The 14,796-nt window shown below is 36.5% G+C and overlaps 1 long non-coding RNA gene across 6 annotated transcripts in view; it reads right to left on the bottom strand.

The window, feature by feature from the left end:
* Nucleotides 1–14,796, bottom strand: part of LOC116243591 (uncharacterized) — a 233,907-nt gene that overhangs the window by 217,214 nt on the left and 1,897 nt on the right. For all 6 annotated transcript variants that reach the window (XR_016470594.1, XR_016470598.1, XR_016470593.1 and 3 more), the window contains exon 2: nt 13,909–14,136. This is a non-coding gene — a long non-coding RNA (uncharacterized LOC116243591). The remainder of the gene's footprint in view (nt 1–13,908; nt 14,137–14,796) is intronic.

Here is a 14,796-nt window from a genome sequence, read left to right as displayed (position 1 = left end):
AAATTAAATGAACAACTTTTGACACTGCATACTACTGAAGGCCACATAAGTTGTCAAAGCTACATTTACTTCAGGCATTTGACTTCAATACTGGAGACTTCCCAAATATTTCTGCAGAGAGATCATACAGTTTGCCTATGGTCTTGATCCAGCAGGAAAATAAGCAACACTATTCACTTCAAGTGGACATCAGAGCTGTAGACTCCATGAGGTCTTTCCTTTAGTATCACAGTTGTCCTCTGTTCAAGAAAGCAATTGAGATGTGCAACACTGGATTTATTTCCAGGTAACAGAATGTGTTTGCAATCATCAGAGGCACCCTTCATCACCACTGCTGAAACACACCACCCATTCCTCACTGTGTTCACATCCACTGTTTGCTCTCCATAAATGTACAGCATGTGTCAGTGAATGTCAGTGGGTGCCATCTTTTTTCACATGGAAGAGTTCAATGGCCCAGCTCTGCTTTATATACGCTTCCCTGTCAGGTGTTATTTTGTCAGACTGCCCCTCTGCAGCCTTCTGTTGCACAGCAACAAAGTGCAATGAAAAATTGGTGGGAAGGTTCATCCTCTACAGCCATATTACCAACATCCACCTCTGATGTTGGGCTGATGCAATTAAATCAGAGGCATTACTTTCATAGCAGCCCTTGCATTATTTTTACCCATAAAAAGGTGTTTTTCCTATTTGCTGCTCTCTTAATTTATAGCAATTTCACATGGGAAATCAATTTCATAGGCCCTTTTCAATCTCTTTTTTATTGTTTTTAAATCAAGAGAAGGCATTTTAAAGTGAATAGCCCTCATGAAATGTCACCAGATAAATGTATTATTCAGATGTTTCATGTGTTTAAAGAGCAGATGTGAAAGAGAAAAGACAAATATCTTCTAACAAAATCAGCTGAGAAGTATGTAAATCTCATTACATACAATGCTGTTTTGTTATACTAGAACCTTGCAAGAAGATTCAAATAAAAATAACCTCTAAAACAGTTACTGAAAAATATATTTCTCAGAATCTTTCTATTCAAAGATAACATGAGAAGCAGAGTAGCCACATAAACGTCATGCTTTGAACTAGTAAATTATAATTGACTGTATGCACACAAACATTCCCATTAAAGAAAAAGTAACTTAAGTCATATTTTGTGTACTGTGCCCTGAGTCTCATAATTCATTTTTCTTCCTCTCCCCCCTCCTTCCTTTTCTCTCATATTTTTACTGTCACTTTTTCTGTTTGTTGTTATGTGATATATGAAAAAAAGTACTATTAGTATGGAGAGAGATATTCATAGTTGCATTGTATGTGTGCAAGTTTATCACCCATTTTCTTAAGATGAGCTTTTTCCAACTGACTTAGCAAGCTACAGTACCTCTGCTGTATGTGTTGCATTTAACTTGCATAATCACATAGGTACATGAATATTCAAATAACGAGACCAGTAAAATTTCTGAGGTTTTAAACATCCAGCAGTGTTTCACGATGCTTCAGTGGTGACGCAGACACACGGTATCAGAGTTATGAACAACTGCTAATAGAACAAACCAGGATTATCTTGCTTGTTCTCTTCCCATCAGACAAATACATACACAGGCATACATGTAGTTCTTGCAGCATAGTCTAGCTCCATTATCAGCTAATTTAGCTCTCTAACTCTCAAACATTATTTAGTATCAAAGCAACAAATAGGTCTAACAGCGTTGTATTCATCTCTACACTCCTGAAGTATTATTTCATATTCCTAAACTAAAAGAAAAATGCAATTGCTATTTCCCCAAATTCAGATCCATTAGTGTTTTTTTGTAAAGATAAATACTGAATCCTCTAACAGTCCAACAGTGCTTCAAGCAATTCAATTCTGAAGAAGGTCTTAATAATGTATGTAGCAGCATTTTAGCAATAATATTGATCTCATGCTATTAAGGTTTGCAACATTTCTATAACCCATTATCTTCCTGCGTATTAACTCTTGCTAGCAGAAAGGACACTTTCTCTGTTAATTTTTGACAGATATCAATGCAAAGAAGTAACTCTACCTTCTGTAGTGTCTGCCTGACTGTATGATAATGTCAATCAATAAAGAAAACCACTTTCTTACATAAAGCAAGATGATTGCAAATTCAAATATCGTATGAGAAAGTATTTTAATGCTTAATTGTATTTTCCTGAGAGAACTTCATTTACTAACATATAATTCATGATATCAGTAGCAACATCAAACCACTGCTTCTGACATTTTATAAAGGAACTGTGGCTGGATGACACCAGAATGCACTTACAACATCAAGAGACGGCCAACGTGTACAGCAGGTCATCACAGACACTACTGAATCATAAAAGAAAGACCTGTCAAGCTGCAGATAAGGCTGGCACTTGATGATGATAAATTATTTATTAAGTGCTCTTGTTGAACCATTATGGAAATCCTTTCTTCTTCCTTCACCATCCATTCAACTCAAGAGAACATTACCTGCTTGTTTTAAACTGTCTAGCAAAGGAAAATGCATTTTCAGAACAGCAAACAATAATGGATGCCAAATGAGAATACCAGATAAGAAGAATCCAGAGTTAAAACTGGAAGTAGTGCTATTTTCATCAGTAATGTCAAGATTGCTAGAGATAATATAACTTGTGAATAATAACTAGGTGAACAAGGAAAATACGTAAGTGCGAAGTACTGAGAATGCATAACTATTAAAAATAACAGTGACATAGCCATACCTCCTCTTGTATATGTGATTTTCCACTGAGTTTCTAAGATTTCCTGTGAACATTGAGAAGATCTACCTCATTTTCCAGACCAAAAACAGAAGAGAGAAGATGGAAATCATTTGGGCACAGCCAGCATAGTTTTCTTATATCATGGAATTTTGCCTTGCCAACCCCAATCTGTTTTTCAAGAACAGTCTTTCTTGTTCACGCCTGCTGCAAGTTGAGGCTGTGCATGCATTTACCTAACCATTTCAAAAGCCCCAGTAAGTTCACCTCCACTCATATCAGCTTATCTGGGTATTCAACTGATGCTCAAATAATTCAACTGTGAAACAAGAAATCCTGTGAACCTAGAAACACTTCTAGCAGTGCATATGGACACACTCAGTGCGAGCCTCTGATCAAATCACAGAATGGCCAGGGTTGGAAGGGACCTCAAGGATCATGAATCTCCAACCCCCCTGCCACACGCAGGGCCACCAACCATCCCACCTAATGCTAGACCAGGCTGCCCAGGGCCCCATCCAATCTGGCCTTGAACACCTCCAGGGATGGGGCATCCACAACCTCTCTGGGCAGCCTGTTCCAGCACCTCACCACTCTCTTTGTAAAGAACTTTCCCCTGACGTCCAACCTAAATCTCCCCTCCCTCAACTTAAAACCATTTCCCCTTGTCCTGCAGTTATCTACCCTTTCAAAGAGTTGATTCCCCTCCTGTCTGTAGGCTCCCTTCAGGTATTGAAATGCTGCAATGAGGACACCCCGCAGCCTTTTCTCCAGGCTGAACAAGCCCAGCTCCCTCAGCCTGGCCCCATAGGGGAGGTGCTCCAGTCCCCTGATCATCTTCGTGGCTCTCCTCTGTATCCTCACCAACAGCTCCCTGTCATTTTTTTTTTTTTTTTTTTTTTTACTGGGGGCTCCACACTTGGACGCAGTATTCCAGATGGGGCCTCACAAGAGCAGAGTAGAGGGGAACAATCACCTCCCTGTCCCTGCTGGCCACCCCTCTTCTGATGGAGCCCAGGATACCATTTAAATTATACCATATATTAACAGAATATAGAATATTATTAACGATTAAGTTACATAGAATTTAACCAGGTACAGAAGATTTTGAAAGTGAATTACCAATTTATTATTCTTCAAAGGTAAAAAAAAAAGTCCTGAATATGCTACAAATGTCCCTCACTTTATTGAAAGTAACAGTCTAGTTCATCATCATATCCCAGAATTGCAGCAGCAAACTTTTAAGCCACTCTGAAATAACATATATTCTAACCCCCTAAAAACAAACTACAGAAATTTATTGAAAGCAAACAGGAATATAGCACACAGTATCCATTAGTGCATTAATACTACATGAACCAATTATATCACTTCCACCTAACAATATCATTAGGTAATAAGGTGCTAGGAAATCAATAATTTCTAAATATCAAATAAAATAAAAAGCAGTATTTACAACCTTTCACAATAATTCAAATTCCATATATATTCCATATATTCTGTGCATAGATTTCTAGGTACTGCATACAGATATGACCAGGTAAGCATACTATCAACTTACCAAATGAATGTAACTTCAAAAAAAACAAAAAAGCAGCAATTATTGACACTGAGGTCACCAGCCAAGTGGTTGCAAAGTCAGAGGGAGGTGACTAACATCACTGACCCTGACAGTATAAATTTGAGCAATGGCAGAAACCAGTGCTTGGAGTGAAGTTGAGGATTACTGCTTCAGTACCTCCAACAAGAGATCAAAACTATCTCCATTGATGGGTGGTGGGAGACGCACGCAAGACACAGCATCATTCTGGGCTTCCTGTGTAAGTATGGGCTTGAGGTCCTGAGCATCCCATCACCACCACTGCACCCTCAGAGTTGGAGCCGGGACAGTCAGTGGTAGCTGGCCTACCTGCCCAGGGGAGGGACCACTCACATGGGAGGCACCAGCATCTCCTGAAAAGGAAGGTCAGCAGCAGCATCTCCCTAGACTCTCCCCCATCCCACACAGAGGCAACCCCAGAAGCAGCACTAGGCTGGCACCCCATCGCCAACCAGACCATGGCTCAGGTGGACTAGGAGGCAAACATCAAACTTTCAGTCAGCTTCTGTGATAAAAAAAATAAAAACATAAAAGAACTAAAATCCGTTACCAACAAAGCAGTTGAGGTTGCTGCCCCCACCCCTGATGGTTTCTCCCTTGTCTGACCCTGGGGAAGGCCATAGAATCGTAAATTTATCTTCAAGATAAGAAACCAGGCAGTCATGACAGAGCTAATAAAACAATTATGGGCTCCAACAAACAGACTATTTTCTAATAATAATCCTTTCACCAGGAGCCTCTCATACTACCAGCTCCAAGCCATGAGAATTGTCACCATCTGGGGATTCAGTACTGACCTCCTATGCCACCCAGTCTGTACTGTCCATCTCTCATGTGCAACCTTCTGCCAAATAAAAAACTTAAAAGTTACCTACTGGGCAGCTATGTCATAATTGAAACCTGTGCCCCAGCACCTAAAAGAACTTGAAAATTTTTGCTTCTTCCCATCACTGTCCCAAGAGCTCTTATCCCAGATGCTCTTTGAGTGTCAGAGCCATTCAGCCATCCTGATGAAGAACAGCCTATTTGTTCCAGAAAAATAATCATAGCAATTCTGGAATTGCTACAATTATATACAATATTGCTATTTAAAATTTCCAAAATTCCAGGCTGTCTATGAACAGCCACACAGAAGGAATACCTTTTAAGGCAAATTTAATACCAGCACGTAACAGAGCAACTGGTTGTTTTTTTGTTCCCTCCCCCCCCCCAGGAATAAAAAGGAGAACTGGAAATGCCCAGGAGTCAGAATTTGCCAGTGCTGTCTCTTCAATCTAGGGCCCAGAAGGATCACATCAACAACTCAGGCTACACAATTCAGTTTGTTGAATCAAACTTTAAACTTCATAAACTGTGCTCATCAACTCCGTATACCCCAGAAAGCTTTCTCTCTGGCATTGATAGAATTTACAACACAAGCACTTTTCACCTTAATATCCACTGAGATTTGGCAGCACCATGTACCACAGTAACAATTTGTCCTAACTAGATCATTCCACAAAACATGTTCTGATGCCCTACCAATAAAACCTGTCTTATTCTGTCCTGCTAAAAGGTAGAACATATGACCTCTGGGAAAATCAAATGAATTGATCTATGCTGCAGCAAAGAATCCAAGGAATACAAGTTAGTTATTCAAAGAAATAAATTTTAAAAAACCCACAGTAATTATGACTGAATCTTAAAAATAAGCTACTGAGTTTCTCATTCGGGTAACAGAAAACATTCTGATACAAGAACCACTTAGTTTGCATCCATGACCTGCACAGGAAGAAAAACCCAGTACTTTTTGTGCTTACTGTAAACAGAGGGGAAGTCCCTCAGTAATAAAAAATATTCTAGACAAGAACCAGAAGTAAAGGAGCCCAGTCCTTACAGTGAACGAGAAAAGAGAACGTAAAGTCTTCTAACTGTTGATAAATGCTTCTGTAGGCTTCAAAGACTTGTGCATTACATCAGCCCATAATTAATATCACTTGCAATGAAAAATACACCAAGGTTACTAGATATACTTAAGCATAAAAAGCTCAATGGGAATACTTACTGCCACTACCTCAGACATCACAGAAGTTTTCAGACCTAGCAACAGGACACTCTGATGATCTTTTTCTAAATATATAAGGACTGTTGCCCTATAGCATTCATTGTTGTTGTGACTGCTACTTATTTTTTTAGTTTTTTTCTTGTTGTTCTTACACAATTAACATACTAGAATTTTAATAGGATTTTCAGCATCTGAATTACATGGTGAAGTGTTTGTTTCAAATTTGAGTTAGTTCTATGAAAGAGGCAGACTTTGGTAAGTTTTAGTTAAATTAATAATATAACTTTAAAAGCCAGAAACTCCTAGAGTATAAAGGACACAAGAGATAACAGACTTTAGAAGGCTTAGAAACTTTATAATCTTACATGTTTTGTGAAAGAAACTTATGAAAGTGTGTGTTCTCTGATCGTTTCTATAGAACTCTTAAAGAAGGTAAGTCACTTCCGTCTTAAAGAAGCACTGTGTGCTAAGGTTCCAACAATGCAGTTCTGTTCTGTATTTCAAGATGGGAGGCTGTAAACCTCTCCTACTGAATTAAATGGCTTTACATTTAATATTCTTTCCTCCTCCCAGAAAGTGAGCTTTGTTTGCATGTTAAATTTCATGCTATATAAGATTTTCTACTTAATTACGTTCTATTTGCAGTTTAACTACTACAGTCATTAAAAAAAAAAAATGTTGCTAAGATTTCCAGCCTTTTAAACAAGTGGGTTGCAATCTTTCCTACTGAAAATAGGCAGTACATCTATACTGTTTTACTTGCAATTGAGGAAGTAAGCAAGCAGTTTTCAAAGACATACAGAGCCTGTCACTGTACTTTAAGGTATCACCAATGGAAAGCTGAACAGGTTGATTTTGAATGCATTTTGACTTTCAAAAACTTACAACAAAAAGGCAAGATAACTATACAAGTTAAAATGGTACTAAAGGATATTTGCAATAAAAACAGTCTAAAAAGTCTGGAGCTTTACTATATGGAACTTTATAAAGTTGAAGAGTGAAACTATTTCCTACGTGGGAATGGGTATCAACTAAAATTTGTACAGTCTTAAACAATAAACTGCCACAATAAGGATTTTTGAGAATTCCATCAAATCCTCTTAAGTGAAAAACAATACATAAAACCTTGACACAAACAAACAGAGCCATAAAAGCCCACGCTGCTGGACACTTTGCCTAGACTCTCCACACCTTCACCTTATAGACAGAAAATCCAATTCTTCTCAAGTATGTTGGAAGTTTGGCTACTACTAAAACCGATGACATCCATCTGAAGCCAAATATTAGACAGAGGCAGGGGACATAGATTCAAACAGCCTAACTTACATCTGAGTATCAAGTCCACCACAGAACAGAGATCTTATTTAACTTCATCCTGGATATGAAAAATTTTCTATAAAACCAAGGCAAATTGAGCAATAACTCTGTACTTGCATAAGGCTTTGAGTCTGGTATTTATATTTCAGCCTTCAGGAAAGGCTTATGTGCTTTAAAACTCATCTAAAGTCTTCCAACCCTAACATTTGCTTCTATAAGTTATTATAAGCCTTGGTCTTGTCTACTTCCTTAAGACCATCATGCCAATAGCAAAGCTCCATCCTATAAACCTATGCAGGTCTTGAAAAATTATTTTAAAATTCATTCACTGAAAGAACGCACTTCAAATTTCATTCATCAGACCACCAGCAGGAAATATAAGAGATATCACATTATATTCTTCTTTATCCGGTACAAAGATGAGGGGATTTCCTATGCAGTACTGTAGAAATTTGTAATAGTTTGGCTGTCTTTCCACTATCAAAACTGAAATACTCATACGAAATAAATCACCTGGTGTGTGCATACCACACACTCATTCAACAGTCATAGCAGAGGAAATAATAACTTGCTACACATAAAAAAAAGAAATGTGGTAAGATATTATCTGCACTATGGATATAAACAAGTATTCTTTGTTTTTACTCCCAAGAACGTATCTTAATATATGAGAAATTTTCAGCACTTCTTTTAATGAAAAAAAAGAATGTCAAAACTTTATTTCCAGGCTCTAGTTAGACAGTACTGTAATAATTACGAACTATAAACAGAGCACTAAGGTACCTGGAGAGAATGCCCTGCATTGAATATATTTGGGCAGTACTTCACAATATCCTCTTCATACATCAGATGTCTGAAACAAATGTTTCTCTCACCACTCATTTGCAGAGGTCCCTATTCAATTTACTTTTTTTTCCATACAGCAGCACTTTGTGTAAATGTTAAGCTAACAAGGTTTAAAATCTCAGAGATTAACTAATCACCAAACAAAATTCTTGTATGTTAGTAAGCAAGAAGCCTGACAAAGAACTCTAAATATAGCTAAAACTTTATCAAGTTTTAATCTGTACTCATCTCTACTTTTTTTTTTTTTAAGAAGTTCTATCAGAAAGGTACACAGAGTTTACAGGAGGCAACCCTCCAAATACTGAAAATCAAACACTTTAAAACACTGACACAGTAATTTAGCTGTTGGACTCCCATTAAGTTCGTGGAAGCATAAGAAAGAAATTCTGCATGCTGCTTTTGAAATGTAGGAGTGGGTGAGCCCACGTTTATAGGAAGGCTAGAAATGTTTTAGATGTCAAGGCATTTTTCCCTCCCACCCCCCTCCATTCTTCCCCATGTTCTTTAAGTCTCAAGAAATAGTTGAAACAGTATTAAAAAAACACTACAAATGTATTCAGAATTCAGCCTCTTTCTCTGCCACATATAATAAATACCACGGAAGTTTTAAGGTGCTTTTTTTTTTTTTTTTTTTTTTTGCCTGTTCTCAGTAACAAGCAGGATCCAAATCACAGAGGATGACTGGAGATTCTTAAAGGACTGTTGCTATGATACACCCAGCCAAATTCCACCAGTACTGGAGCTATGGATTGTTTGGATAAACACAAAGAACTGATGTTATAATTTGGTTTCAAATACATGAAAAATACAAGTTTTCTATGTTGCCTGTCAGTGTTCTACTCCACAAAATAGCACAAAAGGATACAATGATCCTCATCTTTAAAATACCTTAAAGTAAAATTTGAACTCTATATCCAAGATAATAATTATGATGTTATCAAAACTACCACCTTCTCCTTTGATTTTCTATCAGCAAATACTCAATTTCCATTTTCTTATCTCCCAGAATACTTGCCATAGCTGGGGTTGCTTCATACACTGTTTTAAGAAAAATGAGCAGATTTATTGAAATTCTTGTGCTTGTTTAAAATTCCTCAATAATCGGATCAAGGAAATCAGCAAAGTAAGGCAGTCAATATTTTAATTATCACCTTATAATAATTCATTTATTAAAATGATTATAATCATTTTAATTGTCAATGTTTTAAACAATAATAATCAATTCTTTGGTCTTCAAGATAGCTTTTTTAGTAATAAAAAGTGAATTACAAACTAATCAACAAATACATTTTAATTATTATTGTAGAATAAAGTTTTTTTAATCTGTACTCACTCTAACTTTGGTCCAGCAAAATATAAAACCACTTAACTGAAACTGAGTTCCTGTTACAAGTGTAGAAGAATTTTTCTATTCTCCCTGTCTGTTGTTTGTAACTATTCATACCTTAATTACAAAAAAAAAAGCAGTAATAGAAGTGCTGATTAAAGAACTGAAAGAGATGGGTGGATGTACTTCACTATATGACTTACAGTTATTTTAAAATGTATTTTGTGTTAAGTATGGTCTGCAAAAAGCACTAATGTTTACACTGATAACACAGTGAAGCTTAGGATTTAAATTTAAAAAGTATACACACACACACACACACACACACAATTTGTTATCCTCCTCTGAAAAAATCAAATGTGCTTTAACATTTTAGGATCTGCAGTAAGGATCAGTTACTGGAAACACCTAAAGCTGATCACTTGACTTCATCACTGAAGCTCCAGGGCCTACCTACAACCTATTATTTCTTCACTGGTAGCCTTAAGGGGACACCGAACAGCCATGTTCTTGTCTGAATGTCACGCAGTCTGTCTACACACAAATGCAACCCTAAGTGACTCCCCAGTTTACCTTAACTCCTATGCCATTCATCAGCACATCAAGCTATAATTAGACGTGGCAATTAAACTGCTCAATGACCACTTCAATTGATCACACAAATGCACTTTTAGATGACAATTTTGTTTTGCAAATGAAAATGTTATACAGATGGTAGACACTCAATCCATCAATCACTTCTCATATATTGAACGTAAGGGTGGATGTGCTTGAAAAAAATCTGAATAAAAATAATGTGGAAAAAAGAAGCCACAAAGTTGAACATAATAGCTGCTCCCTTCCAACAACCAAAAAAAAAAAAAAAAAAAAATAGAAATAAAAAAAATCCAGTGATTCCTTTACAGAGATTTCTATAATCATTATGCTGAAGCACAATCATCTGTAAGAACAGACTTGTCAGAAATCTGTTGAACAAAGTTGAAAGGGAGAACCTGCCTCCATAATCTAAGCTACATTAGGTCTGTGCTAAGTCCCAAAGGGGATAATTAGGTTTGGAAGTCTAATCATCCACTATAATAGAGCAGCCTTTGTTCTCATCAAGCAGGATTTGTTTCAGCTCATCATCTGAGAAATGGTAATATTTGATGTCAATAATCAATTGACCTAAAGAAAATATTTTCCACTTCAGAAACTTTAGTTTTTGAAAACAAATAGCTCTTCTCTCCCCTCTTCTCCCCATGCAGCAAATACAGATATTTGCAAGGAACATTTACGATTGACTCTTCAATATAATCGCATAACTAATTAGAAAACAAAAGTATAGATCACACAGCCCCTGATTATGTAGTATGTAAACTTGACTTAATATGACTGGATTTGCTGTAAAACTTCATTTGAAATTTGTGTAAATTACAGTCTGCTGTTCTCAGGTTAAAAGAAAAGAACAAAAACAAAAACATTCCTGCCACCACCTTAACTACTTCAGCCTGATCAGGCTTAGTTGGAAAACCAATTTGAAACAGGAAAACTTAAATGAGGTCTTCCTCTTGGTGCAGACTTCTGTAACAGAGTATCTGCTGAACAGAAACATAAGCATACACACCATGTGTAATATCTGTAGCAAACTTGAACTAGGTGACTTTCTACACAATCTGTACCCTAGGATAAGCCAACCATGTCCCAAGGACTTCACTTTGCAACATATTCAGAAAGCACTTGAGAACTTGTGCTCCAAGGACAGACTGAAGATGTGAACTGGACTCCTACATGTAGTGGCCAGAAATACTACTCGCACTACACTAAAAACAGAACTTTCTAGATGCTCCTTGAACAACAGGCATGGAAGGAGAAAAAACAAACACAAAAGAAACCAGTTGCTCACAGAGTTCTTTCACAGTTCTAGTGGGGACAAGAGTTTCTAAAAACACTGCATAGTGTTGATTTAAAAAAAAATTGCTCAAGTTTTTACAGTTGTGATTGCTGTTCCTTAATTGAATCAAACTCCTTTCTAATTTACCTGACCCACAAAAAAATCAATGGCAAAAAAACCTGAGCTGGAGGTAGCTGTTGCTTAAAGGTGTTTCTAAGTTCTGTAAGCAAGATCTCCACTGCTGTGAGAAGTATACTGTAGATTGATTTTATGGGAATCGCTTGAAAGCAATGCATTCTTTAAAGCACAATTTTCCACAGCATTTTATAAATGAGAATACATATCCACCTAAATAGTATTTTTTTTTTTTTCCTCATGAACTGAAAATTTAAACACAAATAAAAAGCATGTTTGGAATTCATTATCACCTAAATTTCTGCACTTCCAATATACCAATGGATTTTATTTTGAATACGAAAAAGAAGGGTTCCCACACACAAGGTGTAGAAGAGCAGGATAAAGAGCAATAAAGAGCAGGAGAGCAGTGACCTGAAGTTCTGGAAGGTTTTTTTTCTCCTTTTGAATTCTTAATAGTACCTTTTTCCCTCACAACACATTCAAATGAAATCACAGTTACTATTCAACACTGGTGCATGATATATCACACTACTAAAAGAGCTTTTGAAACAGCTCAAGCTTTATATTGTAAAAGAAACTTCTTTAAATTGCACTGTGGCAACAGATACTATATAGACAATCAAGCCCCACTTAAATTTAAGACACCATAGAATCAGTTTGTACTTGTTTGTTTGTTTTGTGGTGAGCAGGACTTCCCTATATATATTCATACATATTTATAAATATATATATACATATATATTCATATAGGCAACTGGCTCAGGTCCTCTTTTTAATTGCATCATCTTTCTCAGTTTGATGAAATTTTTATTGCATCACCTTGCCATAACACATTGCCTCATCAGTGTCCTCCCACGTTTCCAAACCGTGTCAGTCACAGAGTTACTAAGCAAACTCAAAAGAAACCTCATTCACAGCTGATATACTAAGATTAGTGTGCTTGACTGAATCCTGACTTGAATTCTGAAAAGCAGCCATAGTGCAGAAAGCAAATCAAACCTGTGTTTCTCAGATTAGAACACTTCCAAAACAACACAATAGTAACCAATGTTTTCTTATAAATCATCTTCAACACTTGGTTAGGTACTCTTCCTCCACTGACTTTCTCAATTACAAAGGCAGGCACAAAAGATAAAAACAAGCACATGCCATTCAAAATACCAATCCTGTATACAATATATTTTTTCCACTGCTAGGAATTTGAACTCTAGAATGTGTTCACACAACACGGAATTTGTAATTTTATGTACTCAAATCCATTTTTAAGCTGCATCAGGTCAAACTGGGCTGTATTTCTTAGCAAATACTAAATGTTCATATAAGTTAAACATATCAGCACACCTACTACTGACTAGAAATGATGAAAACACTTCTCAAGCATAACATCCAATAAGAGCATCCGTCATCAAAACAACGGTATCATAAGAAAAATAAACATTTTTCAATTAGATCTGAAAACAAGTAATATGGCCTACCAAATGCCCTCAGGTGAAAACAAACAGCTAATTCACTTTTCACAGCTTTTTTTTTTTTAACACCTATTCAATATTGATTTCACAGGCTTAATTTACCACAAAATGTCTTTTAAAATATTGATTATTATAATGCACAATTATATTTATTTAACCAGTTAAGATACTGGCACCTAAAATTAATAAAGGATTTATTTTCAAAAACATGGTAGGGAATACAGTTCCCTAGTATGTCCACCTAAAAGTCCACTTTTAGGTCTTGTATTTTAGCAAGTATCTTAATTTAACAGAACATTAAGTTAAAAAGCACTTTCAAGCTGCTGTGAATTTTATCTTTTTAATTGACTATTTTTAGCAGGAGATAGACATAAGAGGTTTTTTTGTTTGTTTATTTCTTTATAACTGATTAGCTTAGCTGACAAGAAGGCAAAATATCCAAACTCCAAGCTGTCAGCTTTCTTCTGTAATCAACTCCACAAAGACCAAGGAGTTTGCAAACTCAGTTGCAGCATGAGACTCAAACAGTTTTAAAAGCAATGATGTAGAAGACAGAAGGAAGATGTATTTCCCTACCTACTGCATTCCTCCATCAGTTCTCCACTTCCTGGGTTCACAATGCCAAATCCATAATTTCCTCAGCTACAGCAAACTTTGCCCACTTGCACTGCCTCTTGTCTGTATGGCTCTCTCTGCCTGCACGGGTAGGATCCAGTGGCACACTTCTCAGCAGAGTTTCTTGCTTACAGAATGTATGCTCAGAGAAGCTTTGGCAAACAATCTTCCCAGGAGTATGAATGCAGCCTAACACATGGCAAAAGAAAAATATTCCTGTCACAAGCTTTCACTTTTTCAGTATATTTTTAAAAAAATTTAGTTCTGAAAATACAATATTGATCCTTTGCCTATAACTTCTAACAAGAATTGCACACAAAAGAAATGGAAAAACACAAATGAAAGGCAAGGAATGAGTTGCTCATCTCAGGAAAAGATTTTTTCCTGAAGTATTCTTCAGGGCATACAAAATGTTCATGCAGCTCCAACATTTAGATTAGTCAAGTGGTAAGGCTTTGTAGCACATTACTTGGCTTCATTTTTAGATTCATATAAGCTGTGAACATTAGCAAACATATGAAAGAACGCCATTCCTACACATGTAAGACTTAGTACTCTCACATCTAAAAACTCATCCCCACTATTCCCTTTCTGATAGAAGGGAAGAAGGCTATTAAACAAAATCTCAACTTTGTTTTGTAGCTTTTTTCCCCCCCGTTTCTCAATGTACACATTCTGCTTCATCTATTTATTCCCAATTTATCCCTTTCTTACAGGAAGAAAGGGTATAGCATATGAAAGGCCAGTCTTCAGAATAGTCGTTTACCATGATACAGGTCCTAAGTTAACGTCATTTGCATTTTTCCACAGTGAAAGAGTATTTAGATTCACTTCTAATGAAAAATGTGG

Source organism: Phasianus colchicus, chromosome 13 (genome assembly GCF_987193195.1).
Source record: "Phasianus colchicus chromosome 13, bPhaCol1.hap1.1, whole genome shotgun sequence".
Lineage (NCBI taxonomy): Eukaryota > Metazoa > Chordata > Aves > Galliformes > Phasianidae > Phasianus > Phasianus colchicus.
Note: the sequence above shows the minus strand (reverse complement) of the source record. Positions and strands in the feature narration are given on the sequence as shown.